This window comes from Pelophylax lessonae (assembly GCF_965119305.1).
Source record: "Pelophylax lessonae genome assembly, chromosome: 9".
NCBI lineage: Eukaryota > Metazoa > Chordata > Amphibia > Anura > Ranidae > Pelophylax > Pelophylax lessonae.
In genome coordinates, this window is record NC_138776.1 from 160,044,081 (window position 1) to 160,063,468 (window position 19,388).

Genomic DNA, 19,388 nt, shown 5'->3' on the forward strand with positions numbered 1-19,388 from the left:
GATCAGTTTGTAACTGGATAGAAAACTGGCTAAAAGACAGAATTCAGAAAGTAGTGGTTAAAGTGGAGTTCCACCCTAAATTTATACTTACCTCCATCTTCTCGCTCCGGGTCACCTGAAAAACAAATGGATAATCGCAATTTTTTTTTTTTTTTTACTTACCTCATATAGAAGAAAATATACTTACCTTACTTCCTTCTTCCTCCCCTCAGTGGCCACGGCGATTCGTCACTTCCTGGCTTTGCAATGATTCCTGGGAGCTGAACGTCATCGCTCCCAGGAATCAATGCGCCTGCACCGGCCCTGACGTCAGTTCCCGTGCGCGCGCGTCATTCCCTTCTAAACAGCTTCTGGGCATGCCCAGAAGCTGTGGAGGGATGACGCGCGCGCACCGGAAGTGACGTCAGGGCCGGTGCAGTGCATCGTGGGACCGAAGAAGACGAAAGAGAACGCAGAAGAGGATCGCGCTGGCTTCAAGCTGCCCACACCTGAGATGGCAGCGCTGGACAATACTTTTTCAAGGTAAGTATTTCTTATAAAAGGTAAGTGCAACCCGGGACAGATCAGAGGCTAGCCATTGTGGAATGCACTAGCCCTGACTGACTATTTTTATTAAAAAAAGTATTCCCAGGGTGGAACTCCGCTTTAATGATTCTCACTCTGAATGGTCTAAGGCTATCAGTGGTGTACCCCAAGGTTCAGTGTTGGGACCCTTACTTTTTAAATATCTTTATAAATGATATAGGGTCTGGGATTAAAAGCATTTTTTTTTTTGCAGATGACACCAAGCTATGCAGTGAAATAACTTCCTTACAGGATGTCTCCAACTTACAAGTCGAACTTAATGCATTGCTTCAATTGGCAACTATGAAGCAAAAGAGGTTTAATGTTGATAAATGTAAAGTTATGCACTTGGGGGCTAAGAATATGCATGCATCATACATACTAGGGGGAGTAGAACTGGGGGAATCCATAGTGGAGAAAGATCTGGGTGTTCTGGTATATCATAAGCTTAATAATAGCATGCAATGTCAAGCTGCAGTTTCCAAAGCAAGCAAAGTTCTTTATTGTATTAAGAGACAATAGAGAGATATTATTTTGCCCCTGTACAAATCATTAGTAAGACTTCATCTGGAATATGCAATTCAGCTTTAGGCACCAGTTCTCAAAAAAGGATATCAGGGAACTGGAAAAAGTGCAGAGAAGGGCAACCAAACTGATAAGAGGCATGGAGGAGCTCAGCTATGAGGAAGGTTTAGAGCAGTGGTTCTTAACCTTGTTGGAGGTACTGAACCCCACCAGCTTCATATGCGCATTCACCGAACCCTTCTTAATTGGAAAAATAAAATATGATTTTATGAGTCTAGTCTCGGGGCAGTGTACAGAGGTCAGTAGGCTGTAGGGCAGCGTACAGAGGTCAGTAGGCTGTAGGGCAGTGTTCAGTAGTGAGTAGTTTGTAGGGCAGTGTGCAGTGGTCAGTAATTTGTAGGGTAGTGTACAGTGCTCAGTAGTTTGTAGGGCAGTAGCGAGGTCAGTAGCATGTAGGGCAGTGTATAGGGGTCAGTAGGCTGTAGGGCAGTGTGCAGTAGTGAGTAGTTTGTAGGGCAGTGTATAGGGGTCAGTAGGCTGTAGGGCAGTGTGCAGTAGTGAGTAGTTTGTAGGGCAGTGTACAGTGCTCAGTAGTTTGTAGGGCAGTGTAGCGAGGTCAGTAGCATGCGGGGCAGTGTATAGGGGTCAGTAGTTTTTAGGGCGGTGTAGAAAGGTCAGTAGGATGTAGGGCAGTGTACAGAGGCCAGTAGCATGTAGGGTAGTGTATACGGGTCAGTTGATTGTAGGGAAGAATAGAGTGGTCAGTAGGCTGTAGGACGGTGTACAGAGAATAGGGCAGAGGACAGGAGTTGACAGGACAGAGGATAGGACAGTGTACAGGGATCAGTAAAGCCACACACCAGGGGGCTAGGAGGGCACACACCAGGGGAGGGTCAGGAGGGCACACACTGGGGGGGGGGGTCAAGAGGGCACACACCGGGGGGTTATGAGGGCACACACCAGGGGGTTGGAAGGGCATACACTTTGGGGAGGGTCAGGAGGACACACACTGTGGGGGAGGGTAGTGAGGGCACACACCAGTGGAGAGTCTGGAGGCCACACACTGGGTGTCAGGAGGGCACACATCAGTGGTTCGGAGGGCACACACTGGGGGGGGGGTTGGGAAGGCATACCATGGGGTATCAGGAGGGCACACACTGGGGGGGTGGGAGGGCTTACCATGGGGTGTCAGGAGGGCACACTGGGGTGGGGTTGGGAGGGCATACCATGGGGTGTCAAGGGGGCACACACTTGGGGGGGTTGGGAGGGCATACCATGGGGTGTCAGGAGGGCACACACTGGGGTGGGGGGTTGGGAGGGCATACCATGGGGTGTCAGTAGGGCACACACTGGGGGGAGGTGTTGGGAGGGCATACCATGGGGTATCAGGAGGGCACACACTGGGGGGGTTGGGGGGACATACCATGGGGTGTCAAGAGGGAACACACTGGGGGGAGGTGTTGGGAGGGCATACCATGGGGTGTCAGGAGGGCACACACTGGGGGGAGGTGTTGGGAGGGCAAACCATGGGGTATCAGGAGGGCACACACTGGGGGGGTTGGGAGGACATACCATGGGGTGACAGGAGGGAACACACTGGGGGGAGGTGTTGGGAGGGCATACCATGGGGAGTCAGGGGGGCACACACTGGGGGAGGTGTTGGGAGGGTATACCATGGGGTGTCAGGAGGACACACACTGGGGGAGGTGTTGGGAGGGTATACCATGGGGTGTCAGGAGGACACACACTGGGGGAGGTGTTGGGAGGGTATACCATGGAGTATCAGGAGGGCACACACCAGGGGGCATTCACAATGCTTTATTGAGCTAAATGAAAAGGACATGCATTTCCGTTTGTCAGCTAACAGCACCTCTATGCTAAGCTGCAGTAACTCAGCAGACGTAGCATAGAGGTGCTTGTAAACTAATCCACCATGTACAGCTAGCTGAGCCTACCTCCAGGAACATTCACTTGGCTCCCTCTGCTCAGCTGCTCACACTTCCCTCTTCCGGGCGGGCGCAATCTCCGTGGTCAGGTACATCCCCATCCCGCCCACTCAAGCAGCAAGCAGCCTGCAGGAGCTGGAAACCTGCTGGGGGAGGTACAGGGGGCAGAGCGTCAAGTGTCTATGTGTAATGGCTGTGAGTCGTCCCGACTGCAGCTCTGATTTCCCGGGGGGGGGGGGGGGGTTGGCCTCACAATCAGTAATATTTTCTCGGGAGGAGCAATTCCCTGTTGCCCCCCGCCGAACCCCTGAGACTGACTCACCGAACCCCTGGGGTTCGATCGAACCCAGGTTAAGAACCACTGGTTTAGAGGAACTGAATTTATTCTCTCTTAAGAAGAGGAGATTAAGGGGGGATATGATCAACATGTATAAATACATAAGGGGTCCATATAGGGAACTTGGAGTTGAGTTACTCACTTTAAGGTCATCGCGGAGGACAAAGGGGCACTCTTTATGTTTACAGGAAAAGTAATTTAGTCTCCAAATATGGAAAGGTTTTTTCACTGTAAGAGCTGTGAAAATGTGGAATAGAGGTGGTTCTGGCTAGCTCAGTAGATTTCTTTAAAAAAGGCCTGGATTATTTCCTGGGTGTACATAATATAACTGGTTACTAATATTTATAGGTAAAGTAGTTCCAGGGAATACCCAATTGCCTCTCAGGCTATCAGGAAGGATTTTTTTCCCCTGCTGTAGCAAATTGGATGAACTGTGGGTATAGGATTGTGTATATGGGATTGTAGGATTGTGTGTTCTTTTTTTTTGAGCTAGATGGACTTGTGTCTTTTTTCAACCTGTCTTTGTGTCTTTTTGTTTAATCTGAACGTATCGCAAATCCATTAGGAGGTTTTTACATAATATAGCAATCTTTGTAGCAATATCAATCTGTACATTAGGCAGTTTATTACTGCGCCATAGTGAAATTGTTATTTCCTTCTTTATTATCTCTTGTCCTTAAACATAAATTATGAGTAGTGTTGAGCGAACACGGACTGTATTATTCGTGTTCGTACCGAATAATTGGATTTTTTTTACCCGAACACGGACACGGACACTTTACTGTATGTTCGGGTAAAAATCCGTGTTCGGTCGTTTTATTTCCGGGTTTTGCATGCTTTGGCGCTCTTTTCATGGCGGGCTTTCAACAGCCAATCAACAATCGTTTAACTGGTGTGCCTTAAGCCATCCCAGCCATGCCTGCAAATGTCTTAGTAGCTGTGATTGGCCGTCTGAAGCATGTGACCAAGTCTTTATAAGTTCGAGGCAGCCGCCGCAGCAGCGTCATTCTGCTGCTTAGCTAAGGGACAGAGCACACATCAATGTGCTGGCTGCTGATTAGGGACAGATAGGCAGGAAAAAAACATTTGTGTCTGGATAGAATTGAGGGACAGGTCGGAGTGTTTAGGCAGGGCGAGTTGTAGGCATTTTAGGGATAGAGTCTGCTGAATTATAGGGTCAGTGTCTTCTACAAACTACAATCGATATTGCTGTGTGGGGGGTGGGGTGAATCTGCACTCAATCCTGATCTACGATCTCTTCTCAATCCTGTTAGGGACAGAGTCTGCTGAATTTTAGGGAAACTGTGTTCTACAAACTACAATCGATATTGCTGTGTGGTGTGGGATTGGAGATAGGCAGGTGTCAGTGATCCACATCCATTTTTCTGTGTGTGAGCTGCAGTGAACACAATCTTTTTGGGCTGCAGTGAACACAATCTTTTTGGGCTGCAGTGAACACAATCTTTTTGGGCTGCAGTGAACACAATCTTTTTGGGCTGCAGTGAACACAATCTTTTTGGGGTGCAGTGAACAAAATCTTTTTGGGGTGCAGTGAACACAATCCTTTTTGGTGTGCAGTGAACACAATCTTTGTGGGGTGCAGTGAACAAAATCCTTTGTGGGGTGCAGTGAACACAATCTTTTTGGGGTGCAGTGAACAAAATCCTTTTTGGGGTGCAGTGAACAACATCCTTTTGGGGGTGCAGTGAACACAATCTTTTTGGGGTGCAGTGAACAAAATCCTTTGTGGGGTGCAGTGAACACAATCTTTTTGGGGTGCAGTGAACACAATCTTTTTGGGGTGGAGTGAACAACATCCTTTTTGGGGTGCAGTGAACAAAATCCTTTTTGGGGTGCAGTGAACAAAATCATTTTTGGGGTGCAGTGAACACAATCTTTTTGGGGTGCAGTGAACACAATCTTTGTGGGGTGCAGTGAACACAATCTTTTTGGGGTGGAGTGAACAACATCCTTTTTGGGGTGCAGTGAACAACATCCTTTTTGGGGTGCAGTGAACACAATCTTTTTTGGGGTGCAGTGAACACAATCTTTGTGGGGTACAGTGAACAGAATCTTTGTGGGGTGCAGTGAACACAATCTTTGGGGGGTACAGTGAACACAATCTTTTTGGGGTGCAGTGAACACAATCTTTGTGGGGTGCAGTGAACACAATCTTTTTGGGGTGGAGTGAACAAAATCATTTTTGGGGTGCAGTGAACAACATCCTTTTTGGGGTGCAGTGATCAAAATCCTTTTTGGGGTGCAGTGAACACAATCTTTTTGGGGTGCAGTGAACAAAATCCTTTGTGGGGTGCAGTGAACAGAATCTTTGTGGGGTGCAGTGAACACAATCTTTGGGGGGGTACAGTGAACACAATCTTTTTGGGGTGCAGTGAACACAATCTTTGTGGGGTACAGTGAACAGAATCTTTGTGGGGTGCAGTGAACACAATCTTTGGGGGGTACAGTGAACACAATCTTTTTGGGGTGCAGTGAACACAATCTTTGGGGGGTACAGTGAACACAATCTTTTTGGGGTGCAGTGAACACAATCTTTGTGGGGTGCAGTGAACACAATCTTTGGGGGGGTACAGTGAACACAATCTTTTTGGGGTGCAGTGAACAACATCCTTTTAGGGTGCAGTGAACACAATCTTTGTGGGGTGCAGTGAACAACATCCTTTTAGGGTGCAGTGAACACAATCTTTGTGGGGTACAGTGAACAGAATCTTTGTGGGGTGCAGTGAACACAATCTTTGGGGGGTACAGTGAACACAATCTTTGTGAGGTGCAGTGAACACAATCTTTGTGGGGTGCAGTGAACACAATCATTGTGGGGTGCAGTGAACTCAATCTTTGTGGGGTACAGTGAACACAATCTCATACTTCTGAAGATTTGAGGGTGCTGCCTGTTCCATACTCCCCCTACTCCTCATCTAGCCTTTTAGGGGTACAAACAATAGTAATTGGGGCCTAGTGTGGTTGTGTACGTGTGATATACATACACTTTTTTTGGATCATATTTTCTATTCCGCTATTTAATCAAAAACCTTTGGGGATCAGTTAAATTGGGGGATAGTCTGTGTTGGTACGTGTGAGAGAGATCCACCTTTCCAAGTTGTTGGGGTTCATCTCATACTTCTGAAGGTTTGAGGGTGCTGCCTGTTCCATACTCCCCCTACTCCTAGCCTTTTAGGGGTACAAACAATAGTAATTGGGGCCTAGTGTGGTTGTGTACGTGTGATATAATACACTTTTTTTGGATCATATTTTCTATTCCGCTATTTAATCAAAAACCTTTGGGGATCAGTTAAATTGGGGGATAGTCTGTGTTGGTACGTGTGAGAGAGATCCACCTTTCCAAGTTGTTGGGGTTCATCTCATACTTCTGAAGGTTTGAGGGTGCTGCCTGTTCCATACCCCCCCTACTCCTCATCTAGCCTTTTAGGGGTACAAACAATAGTAATTGGGGCCTAGTGTGGTTGTGTACGTGTGATATACATACACTTTTTTTGGATCATATTTTCTATTCCGCTATTTAATCAAAAACCTTTGGGGATCAGTTAAATTGGGGGATAGTCTGTGTTGGTACGTGTGAGAGAGATCCACCTTTCCAAGTTGTTGGGGTTCATCTCATACTTCTGAAGGTTTGAGGGTGCTGCCTGTTCCATACTCCCCCTACTCCTCATCTAGCCTTTTAGGGGTACAAACAATAGTAATTGGGGCCCAGTGTGGTTGTGTACGTGTGATATACATACACTTTTTTTGGATCATATTTTCTATTCCGCTATTTAATCAAAAACCTTTGGGGATTAGTTAAATTGGGGGATAGTCTGTGTTGGTACGTGTGAGAGAGATCCACCTTTCCAAGTTGTTGGGGTTCATCTCATACTTCTGAAGGTTTGAGGGTGCTGCCTGTTCCATACTCCCCCTACTCCTCATCTAGCCTTTTAGGGGTACAAACAATAGTAATTGGGGCCCAGTGTGGTTGTGTACGTGTGATATACATACACTTTTTTTGGATCATATTTTCTATTCCGCTATTTAATCAAAAACCTTTGGGGATCAGTTAAATTGGGGGATAGTCTGTGTTGGTACGTGTGAGAGAGATCCACCTTTCCAAGTTGTTGGGGTTCATCTCATACTTCTGAAGGTTTGAGGGTGCTGCCTGTTCCATACTCCCCCTACTCCTAGCCTTTTAGGGGTACAAACAATAGTAATTGGGGCCCAGTGTGGTTGTGTACGTGTGATATACATACACTTTTTTTGGATCATATTTTCTATTCCGCTATTTAATCAAAAACCTTTGGGGATCAGTTAAATTGGGGGATAGTCTGTGTTGGTACGTGTGAGAGAGATCCACCTTTCCAAGTTGTTGGGGTTCATCTCATACTTCTGAAGGTTTGAGGGTGCTGCCTGTTCCATACTCCCCCTACTCCTAGCCTTTTAGGGGTACAAACAATAGTAATTGGGGCCTAGTGTGGTTGTGTACGTGTGATATACATACACTTTTTTTGGATCATATTTTCTATTCCGCTATTTAATCAAAAACCTTTGGGGATCAGTTAAATTGGGGGATAGTCTGTGTTGGTACGTGTGAGAGAGATCCACCTTTCCAAGTTGTTGGGGTTCATCTCATACTTCTGAAGGTTTGAGGGTGCTGCCTGTTCCATACCCCCCCTACTCCTCATCTAGCCTTTTAGGGGTACAAACAATAGTAATTGGGGCCTAGTGTGGTTGTGTACGTGTGATATACATACACTTTTTTTGGATCATATTTTCTATTCCGCTATTTAATCAAAAACCTTTGGGGATCAGTTAAATTGGGGGATAGTCTGTGTTGGTACGTGTGAGAGAGATCCACCTTTCCAAGTTGTTGGGGTTCATCTCATACTTCTGAAGGTTTGAGGGTGCTGCCTGTTCCATACCCCCCCTACTCCTCATCTAGCCTTTTAGGGGTACAAACAATAGTAATTGGGGCCTAGTGTGGTTGTGTACGTGTGATATACATACACTTTTTTTGGATCATATTTTCTATTCCGCTATTTAATCAAAAACCTTTGGGGATCAGTTAAATTGGGGGATAGTCTGTGTTGGTACGTGTGAGAGAGATCCACCTTTCCAAGTTGTTGGGGTTCATCTCATACTTCTGAAGGTTTGAGGGTGCTGCCTGTTCCATACTCCCCCTACTCCTCATCTAGCCTTTTAGGGGTACAAACAATAGTAATTGGGGCCCAGTGTGGTTGTGTACGTGTGATATACATACACTTTTTTTGGATCATATTTTCTATTCCGCTATTTAATCAAAAACCTTTGGGGATCAGTTAAATTGGGGGATAGTCTGTGTTGGTACGTGTGAGAGAGATCCACCTTTCCAAGTTGTTGGGGTTCATCTCATACTTCTGAAGGTTTGAGGGTGCTGCCTGTTCCATACTCCCCCTACTCCTAGCCTTTTAGGGGTACAAACAATAGTAATTGGGGCCCAGTGTGGTTGTGTACGTGTGATATACATACACTTTTTTTGGATCATATTTTCTATTCCGCTATTTAATCAAAAACCTTTGGGGATCAGTTAAATTGGGGGATAGTCTGTGTTGGTACGTGTGAGAGAGATCCACCTTTCCAAGTTGTTGGGGTTCATCTCATACTTCTGAAGGTTTGAGGGTGCTGCCTGTTCCATACTCCCCCTACTCCTAGCCTTTTAGGGGTACAAACAATAGTAATTGGGGCCTAGTGTGGTTGTGTACGTGTGATATACATACACTTTTTTTGGATCATATTTTCTATTCCGCTATTTAATCAAAAACCTTTGGGGATCAGTTAAATTGGGGGATAGTCTGTGTTGGTACGTGTGAGAGAGATCCACCTTTCCAAGTTGTTGGGGTTCATCTCATACTTCTGAAGGTTTGAGGGTGCTGCCTGTTCCATACCCCCCCTACTCCTCATCTAGCCTTTTAGGGGTACAAACAATAGTAATTGGGGCCTAGTGTGGTTGTGTACGTGTGATATACATACACTTTTTTTGGATCATATTTTCTATTCCGCTATTTAATCAAAAACCTTTGGGGATCAGTTAAATTGGGGGATAGTCTGTGTTGGTACGTGTGAGAGAGATCCACCTTTCCAAGTTGTTGGGGTTCATCTCATACTTCTGAAGGTTTGAGGGTGCTGCCTGTTCCATACCCCCCCTACTCCTCATCTAGCCTTTTAGGGGTACAAACAATAGTAATTGGGGCCTAGTGTGGTTGTGTACGTGTGATATACATACACTTTTTTTGGATCATATTTTCTATTCCGCTATTTAATCAAAAACCTTTGGGGATCAGTTAAATTGGGGGATAGTCTGTGTTGGTACGTGTGAGAGAGATCCACCTTTCCAAGTTGTTGGGGTTCATCTCATACTTCTGAAGGTTTGAGGGTGCTGCCTGTTCCATACCCCCCCTACTCCTCATCTAGCCTTTTAGGGGTACAAACAATAGTAATTGGGGCCTAGTGTGGTTGTGTACGTGTGATATACATACACTTTTTTTGGATCATATTTTCTATTCCGCTATTTAATCAAAAACCTTTGGGGATCAGTTAAATTGGGGGATAGTCTGTGTTGGTACGTGTGAGAGAGATCCACCTTTCCAAGTTGTTGGGGTTCATCTCATACTTCTGAAGGTTTGAGGGTGCTGCCTGTTCCATACTCCCCCTACTCCTCATCTAGCCTTTTAGGGGTACAAACAATAGTAATTGGGGCCTAGTGTGGTTGTGTACGTGTGATATACATACACTTTTTTTGGATCATATTTTCTATTCCGCTATTTAATCAAAAACCTTTGGGGATCAGTTAAATTGGGGGATAGTCTGTGTTGGTACGTGTGAGAGAGATCCACCTTTCCAAGTTTTTGGGGTTCATCTCATACTTCTGAAGATTTGAGGGTGCTGCCTGTTCCATACTCCTCCTCCTACTGCTCAACCATCCTTTTAGGGGTACAAACAATAGTAGTTGGGGCCTAGTGTGGTGGTGTACGTGCGAGATACATACACTTTCTTTTTGATCATATTTTCTATTCCGCTATTCAATTAAAACCTTTGGGGATCAATTCAATTGCGAGATAGTCTGTGTCGGTACGTGTGAGATCCACCTTTCCAAGTTGTTGGGGTTCATCTCATACTTCTGAAGATTTGAGGGTGCTGCCTGTTCCATACTCCTGCTCCTACTGCTCAACCATCCTTTTAGGGGTACAAACAATAGTAATTGGGGCCTAGTGTGGTTGTGTACGTGCGAGATACATACACTTTTTTTGATCATATTTCCTATTCCGCTATTCAATAAAAACCTTTGAGGATCAATTGAATTGCGGGATAGTCTGTGTCGGTACGTGTGAGATCCACCTTTCCAAGTTTTTGGGGTTCATCTCATACTTCTGAAGATTTGAGGGTGCTGCCTGTTCCATACTCCTCCTCCTACTCCTCATCCATCCTTTTAGGGGTACAAACAATAGTAATTGGGGCCTAGTGTGGTTGTGTACGTGCGAGATACATACACTTTTTTTGATCATATTTCCTATTCCGCTATTCAATAAAAACCTTTGAGGATCAATTGAATTGCGGGATAGTCTGTGTCGGTACGTGTGAGATCCACCTTTCCAAGTTTTTGGGGTTCATCTCATACTTCTGAAGATTTGAGGGTGCTGTCTGTTCCATACTCCTCCTACTCCTCATCCATCCTTTTAGGGGTAGAAACAATAGTAATTGGGGCCTAGTGTGGTTTTGTACGTGCGAGATACATACACTTTTTTGGATCATATTTCCTATTCCGCTATTCAATAAAAACCTTTCTAGGGCAAGATCTTAAATTACAGAAATATGAGGAGACCGTCAAATAAGGGCCGTGGCCTGGGTCGTGGTGCTGCTGGTAGAGCTCCTGTTGCAAGGAGAGGACGTGGTCGATCTGTGCCAGCTACACGCACAAGTGAAACACCTTCCTCAAGTGTGAGTAGGCGACAGAACCTGCATCAGTATTTGGTAGGGCATCAAACGCCCCTAGAAGTGATGAGGCCAGAACAAGTTGAGGCGATAGTAGATTGGTTTGCTGCTGACAGTGCCTCCAGTTCCTTCACATTGTCTCCCACCCAGTCTACTGCAGAAAGGTCAGAGTTGGCACCTGCAGCCAATGTCCAACCGTCTTTCACCTCACCCCCTTGCAAATCAGGCCAGCAGTCTGAGCCCCAAGCCATACAGCAGTCTCTTATTCTTTTTGAGGACTCTGTCAGCAGGGTTTCCCAGGGCCATCCACCTAGCCCTGCCCCAGAAGTGGAAGAGATTGAGTGCAGCGATGCCCAACCACTTATTTCTCAAGATGAGTACATGCAAGGATCATCGCAGCACGTCTCCGATGATGACGAAACGCAGGTGCCAACTGCTGCGGCGTTCAGCATTGTGGAGACCGACAAGGAGGGCAGGGGTGAAGACTGGGTGGAAGATGATGTGGAGGACGATGAGGTCCTCGACCCCACATGGAATGAACGTCATGCAGGTGACCTGAGTAGTTTGGAGGAAGAGGCGGTGGTCGCACAGAGCCACCAGCACAGCAGAAGAGGGAGCAGGGTGCAGAAGCGGAGCGGCCGTGCCCTAGACACTACGCCCGCTACTGCCCAACGCAGCAAGGGAACGAGCGCACCAAAGTCAGCTCAAAGGAGTTCTCTAGCGTGGAAGTTCTTTAGAAAATGTGCTGATGACAGGACACGAGTGGTTTGCACCCTGTGCAATCAGAGCTTGAAGCGAGGCATAAACCTTCTCAACCTGAGCACAACCTGCATGATCAGGCATCTAAGTGCAAAGCACGAGCTGCAGTGGAGTACACACCTTCAAAACCAAGAAACGTCTCTGGCTCATCCTGCTTCCTCTTCTGCTGCAGTCTCGGCCGCTCCAGCCACATCTGTAGTGATACCGGCACCTGCCACCCCGCAAACAGACGATCTGTCAGCAACACCACCACCTGGGTCACCAACAACCATCTCCACAATGTCCCGTGGAAGCGTTCAGCTTTCCATCTCCCAAACACTTGAGAGGAAGAGGAAGTACCCCCCTACCCACCCGCGATCCCTGGCCCTGAATGCCAGCATTTCAAAATTATTGGCCTTTGAAATGCTGTCATTCCGTCTGGTGGAGACGCACAGTTTTAAAAACCTTATGTCGGTGGCTGTCCCACAGTACGTCGTGCCCAGCCGCCACTACTTTTCCAGGCAAGCCATCCCTTCCCTGCACAACCAAGTGGGGGAAAATATCAGGTGTGCACTGCGCAACGCCATCTGTGCCAAGGTCCACCTAACTACGGATACGTGGACCAGTAAGCACGGTCAGGGGCGTTATATCTCCCTAACGGCACACTGGGTAAATGCAGTGGCGGATGGGCCTGAGGCGGATAGCAATTTGGCGCATGTCCTTCCACCACCGAGGATTGCAGGGCGCTTCAGTTTGCCTCCTGTTCCTAACTCCTCCTACTCCGCTTCCTCATCCTCTACCGCCTCCTCATCCGGACAGCGTAACACCTTCACCACCAACTTCAGCACGGCCAGGGGTAAACGACAGCAGGCAGTTTTACAACTTGCCTGTTTGGGGGACAAACCACACACCGCGCAGGAGTTGTGGAGGAGCATGGAACAGCAGACAAATGAGTGGTTGCTGCCAGCGAGCCTCAAGCCCGGCCTGGTGGTGTGCGATAACGGGCGAAATCTCATAGCAGCTCTGGGCCTAGCCGGTTTGACGCACATCCCTTGCCTGGCGCATGTGCTGAATTTGGTGGTGCAGAGGTTCCTTAAAAACTACCCCGATATGTCAGAGCTGCTGCAGAAAGTGCGGGCCGTTTGTGCGCACTTTCGGCGTTCTCACCCTGCTGCTGCTCGCCTGGCAGCGCTGCAGCGTAACTTCGGCCTTCCCGCTCACCGCCTCATATGTGACGTGCCCACAAGGTGGAACTCCACCTTGCACATGCTGGAAAGACTGTGCGAGCAGCAGCAGGCCATAGTGGAGTTTCAGCTGCAGCACGCACGCGTGAGTCGCTCTGCGGAACAGCACCACTTCACCACCAATAACTGGGCCTCCATGCGAGACCTGTGTGCCTTGTTGCGCTGTTTTGAGTACTCCACCAACATGGCCAGTGGCAATGACGCCGTTCTCAGCTTAACTATCCCACTTCTATGCCTCCTTGAAAAAACAATTCGGGCGATGATGGAAGAGGATGTGGCACAGGATGAGGAGGAGGAGGAGGATGAAGAGGTAACATTTCCAAGGCTTTCAGGGCAGTCATTCGCAAGGGGCTCCGAGGGTGGGTTCCTGCACACGCAAACGCCAGGGACGCAATTGTCCAGCAGGGGCACAGTTCTGGAGGATGAGGAGGATGAGGAGGAGGAGGAGCTGGAGGAGGAGATGGAACCATGTTCACAGCAGGGTGGCACCCAGGCCAGCTCATGGCCATCACTGGTGCGTGGCTGGGGGGATACAGAGGACACGGACGATACACCTCCCACAGAGGACAGCCTTTCGTCGCCTCTGGGCAGCCTGGCACACATGAGCGATTACATGCTGCAGTGTCTCCACAACGACCGCCGAGTTGCCCACATTCTAACTTGTGCTGATTACTGGGTGGCCACGCTGCTGGATCCCCGTTACAAGGACAACGTACCGTCCTTAATTCACTCACTGGAGCGCGATCGCAAGATGCGCGAGTACAAGCGCACGCTGGTAGACGCCATGCTGCTGGCATTCCCATCTGACAGCGGGGCCACAGTGGAAGCACAAGGCAGAGGAGGAGGAGGAGGAGGTCGCCAACGCAACCAGGGCACCGCCAGCACCTCAGAAGGCAGGGTTAGCATGGCCGAAATGTGGAAAAGCTTTGTCAGCACGCCACAACAAACAGCAGCACCAGCAGCTCAGATGGAACGTCTTAGCAGGAGGCAGCATTTTACCAACATGGTGGAGCAGTATGTGTGCACACGCCTACATGTAGTGAATGACGGGTCTGCCCCCTTCAACTTCTGGGTCTCCAAATTGGGCACATGGCCTGAGCTTGCCCTTTACGCCTTGGAGGTGCTGGCGTGCCCTGCAGCCAGTGTATTATCTGAACGGGTATTTAGCACGGCTGGGGGCGTTATAACAGACAAGCGCAGCCGCCTGTCCAGAGACAATGTGGACAAGCTCACGTTCATTAAAATGAACCAGGCATGGATCCCACGGGACTTTTCCGTACCTTATGCAGAATAGCAATGGATACCGACCTTACCCACCCATTGTTCCATTTTTGCTCTTTCTCACTCTTTTGGGGTGTACCCTCATTTAAAATTTTTGAAAAGAAGCAGTGTTGGCTACCTCGTCCTCCTCCTCAGGGCCAGATTAATGTAGGGGCTATTGGAGCTGCAGCTCCAGGCCCCTACCTTTTATATAGGCCCCGGGTTGGCCATATTCACTGTTACCGCTCTTCTGTCACTTGTAAACACAGAAGTCTGGCTTCTATGCTCGCTTCCCCAGGCAGCACCCTCAGAACCTCCCCACACAGCGTGAAGGCCGGACAAGGAGGGACAGTTGGCGATGCATGGATGTGTTTATGGGCTTCAGAGACAGCATCCCATGTTGAATTAGGCATGCATGGCTGCACCCTTCCTCCTCTGGGTGCATGGCAAGGCACGGCCCTTAAGGCCCTTCAAAATCCTCAGCACCAAGCCCATGATGCTGTTAATCCGGCCCTGGTCCTCCTCCACCGCCGCTTCCACCTACACCGCCCATAGGTGTGCGCAGCCTATTGCATTAAGGTGTGCACCCCAAAGTTGAAATACACATGCATGTGTTTGCCAGCAGGGAGAGTAATGTATCGGGGCCATGTACCTGTAGGCAAGGAGAAATAGAGCAGAGCAGGTCCCAGGGAGATCTTTCCCATCTCCTCACTGGCAATGCTATGTGCCCTAGGTGATTAGGGTGTGCCCAGGCACACCCAGCACACCCTGTGCGCACGCCTATGTCACCGCCACATCCACCACCACCTCAACCTCCCTCCTACTCCATATGGGCCTCGTCCTTCAGAGATGAAGAAGAACATTGTTTTATTTTTCTGTTTTTTTTTGTTGTTTTAAGTTATTTCCCTATCCACATTTGTTTGCAGAGCACTTGCCATGCTCTTAATTACGTTTTGCTGCCATTTGCAGCACTCTAGCCCTTTCCTTTGGTGTTTTAGAGCCATTTTAGTGCCTTAAAGTTCGGGTCCCCATTGACTTCAATGGGGTTCGGTGTCCGGGAAAAGTTCGGTAAAAGTCCGGGACACGGACCCGGACTTTTTTTTAAAGTTCGGCCGAACCCGTCGAACACGGACATCTAGGTGTCCGCTCAACCCTAATTATGAGTATTTAGAAATAATAGGCTTGTGTTCATACTGCAACATGGAAAAGTGAGTCAGTAAATTTAATCAGCTTTAACAAGATGCCATGCCCCTGAAGGTCTGTGTGATAAGAGAGTCACATGGTCATTCTGTCTACTACAAATGCAACTGTGAAAATGAATGAGATATATGCTTTACTATAAGCACTTACAAGCTAATTCAAGGTCATTTTTGTTATGTTGTGTAAATTGTACACATTTCTGAATATTATTATCCCATATAACATTTTAAAAGAAACAATGAGATTGCCATTGCTGTTCCTTCTCTAAAATGTTTTTTTGGCTGTTATGCAAACCCATCAGTATTTTCTGAGTCCATAACTCCAACACACATATGGCAGACCAGTGATGTCCTAATTAACATGCTTGCTTCAGGGCAGTAATTCCAACATTGACGATTTTTAATCCTAATGCAACTAGCATTAATAAATAGATCGGAAATTATATAATTTTTACTTGATTTAAATTTCTACAGGTACTTCCTGGTTTCCAGGCCTAGGCAAATACATCCCAGGAGTAGGGTTGCCACCTGTCTGGAATTCACCCGGACAGTTGGGGGTTTTGAATCATGTGTCCGGGTTTCATTTTACCTGTAACATTATTCTGACCAGACTGTAGTTGAGGGATGGGCAGTGTTGGGGTGCTCAGTGCAAGTCAGGAGATGATGGGAAGGATGATCGGTGGTTCTCCTCCTCTCCCCCCCCCCCCCCTCACACCTAGGTTCCAGCTCTTCATCCTCAGGTATCCCTGGTAGAGGATGTTGGTGGTATTGGAGGCTATGGCTCCTCATCTCCTCCTAGCTCCCATCTGTCACTGCCTGCCCCCCCCCCCCCAGATCACAGTGTGCTATTCCACCCAGAGTGGATACTGGAGGAGGTAGGAGTGAACCATTCCAGGGAGAGGGGGGAGAGGAAGAGCCTGGGAGCGGACTGCCGCAACTCTGCTGAGAGTGGGAACCTGGAAAACTTGTGTCAGCACTGCAACTATCATATTAATTGGTGAGTTTTCTACATTCTGTTTAATGCAGCAAGAAATGAATACCCCTGCAATCACTGCCCACCTGCAACTTGCAGCCAGTGAGTAGATGATTCAACAGACCAGAGAAGGTTGCAGTCTATCAAGAATCTACCTGCCACTAATGCAATGGTACTTAGTGACAGAACAGTTTTACAAGGATTTCTCCTACCAGGAAAAAAGCTGCATGTATTGTAGAATGAAAGATCTTTCTATTTGCTTACATACTGGGATAATCTATTAATAATTAGCTCAGAGAAAATATATCACACTGATTTTTAATTTAAAAAAAACAAAACAAAAACCCTTTCGTAGACTTGTAGGATTGCCACCTCACTGGGATTCATCCAGACAGTTCAGGTGTTGAATTGTGTGCCTGTCTGGATCGCAATCTTCCTGAAACCTGGACACATTATTCAGACAGGAAGGTTGGCCTAGCTTTAGGGGGCCCATGCGGCCTCCCTGTCACACCTGGACAAGAGGGGGGGGGGGCATTTACTAGAATCGATTAGCTGTATTTACTTCTGCAGCAGCTGAATGTTGGCTTCTTCTCCTCTTCCTCCTGCTGGCATTCAGCTGCTGCAGGAGGAAAATACAGGGGACCTAGTAAACACCTCCCCTGCCACCCCTCTTGTCCAGTTGCCCCTCTCCCCCCTGCAGTGCTGCCAGCTCATCTCAACCCCTTCTCCTGCCAGCTTCTGCAGGGGATAACTCAGGATAGACAGCGGGGTAAGGGGGCCGGTAAATATGTAATTTACTGGCCCCTTCCTTTTCTGAATGAACACAGTGAGTGATTGATACTGATTAGTTCTGTGTCTATTCATAACAGCATCATAGTGAACTGTATTTACTATGCTTCAGTTTGTGAATGAACAGGATTCCACTCAGCAGTTGAGGCCGCAGAGAAAGGAACTTGTGAATTTCTGTCCTTAGTCCCCTTTTCTGTCTCAAAAGTGAGACATTGGGGACTGTTTAGACCCCTACATTTCTTCAAAGCCCCCCAAGGGGGCTGTTAAAAAAAAACTTGTAAAAATAATATTGAAAAAAAAAATTGTAAAAATAATAAGAAAAACTGCTGACACCATTCACTGCCCTACTGACACAATCCACTGCACTACTGACAAAGTCCACTTCCCTTCTGATTGACACCATCCACTGTCCTACTGACATTGTCCACTGCTCTATTGACACTGTCCACTGCTCTATTGACACCATCCACTGCCCTACTGACACTGTCCACTGCTCTAATTACACCGTCTACTGTTTTATTTATCTATGCTCCTTTAAGCCCCTCCCACTGCTAATGCAATTCAGGTAAACCCACTGTTTACCACTATGCATGCTGCTCTACTACTCTCCTTGGGGCACCAAAAGGTGTCCCAGGTCTTTTACAATCCCTTAGTGTTCACTAAAAAAAAAAAACAAGCAATTTTGCGCCGCTAAAGTGTTCGGATTTGGCTTGAAGAAAAGGTGGCAACCCTACCCAGGAGTCTTCAGGAGGGATTGTCACAGCTAAGCACATGCCTGCACTAAGGGAAGATAGATTCCAGGAAGAAAATGCTACATGAGTCGTCTGCCCCTACTCAGGATGGCTAAGACCAGAAATGCTAGGGGGTGTTTTTCAAAGTAATTTCTCAGCAAAATACAACATAAAGGTATGGATGGATGGGTGACTTTGACTTTTCTTTGATATTAGAAATGAATTCAACAGAGTTTTTGGTTTGTGGTGCTGAGATATAGCGTAGGTACGCTTTGAGGTACGGAGGTAAGAATGTTAACAGCAAGCATTTTTTTTAAGAAGAAGAGTACAATAGCAGCCTTCATGTTTCTCAATTCACAGGCTTTACTTATATTTTTTTTTTATTTTCTCTGGTTAGATTTTTTTTTTGCAATGGTACATGATCCTGTAGATCCTGATTCTATCTATTAAAATGCATGTGCTCCCACTGTGGAGACTCTCATAGATTTACAGGAGTTAGGACTGCAGATAATATAGGGTGCCATGAAGTGGCCTTGCAGCTTATGCATGCGTTTGCAAATGTGTGCTAACTAAACCCCTGTTTTTAACACATACTGTTAGACAGGTTAGATCGGCTGGTAAGCAGACTGGTTGGTGAGTTGAGCTGGGAATTTTTCTGGTTTTGTCTTACATGATCCTATAGGCACTGTGTACCCTACAGATAAAATCTGAGAGGTTCCTTTTCAGCAAACTATAACAATTCTTTGGCATGATGCTTTTACTAAGTGTGTAATTCAGTACTGTTCAGGAATGGTAACAAAGACAACCTGCTCAGATAGGTTGCTACAGGTAACATCATAGATAACAAGAAGTCACCAGTAGGCCCACAATAATGACACTGGAACAGAGGTTACAGCCACTTCAACCTTGCCAAAGGGTCCACACTGAGACCACCAGCTTACAACCATGACCGCTAATTAGGCATCCTATTCCTATTCTTAGTTTCTATTTTGTAATTTGGGTACTAAACTGCAGAGAGGTACCTATTCCTTAACTTTGTACAAATATTATCTGGGTGGAACGGAGTGATGAGGGGTATTGGTTAGGTGGGAAGCTGTCTTGTTACTGG

The 19,388-nt window shown here is 47.2% G+C and overlaps 1 protein-coding gene across 2 annotated transcripts in view; it reads right to left on the reverse strand.

Annotated features, from left to right (window-relative positions):
- Positions 1 to 19,388, reverse strand: part of CDH23 (cadherin related 23) — a 1,628,602-nt gene that overhangs the window by 148,018 nt on the left and 1,461,196 nt on the right. The gene's annotated exons all lie outside the window — the stretch shown is intronic.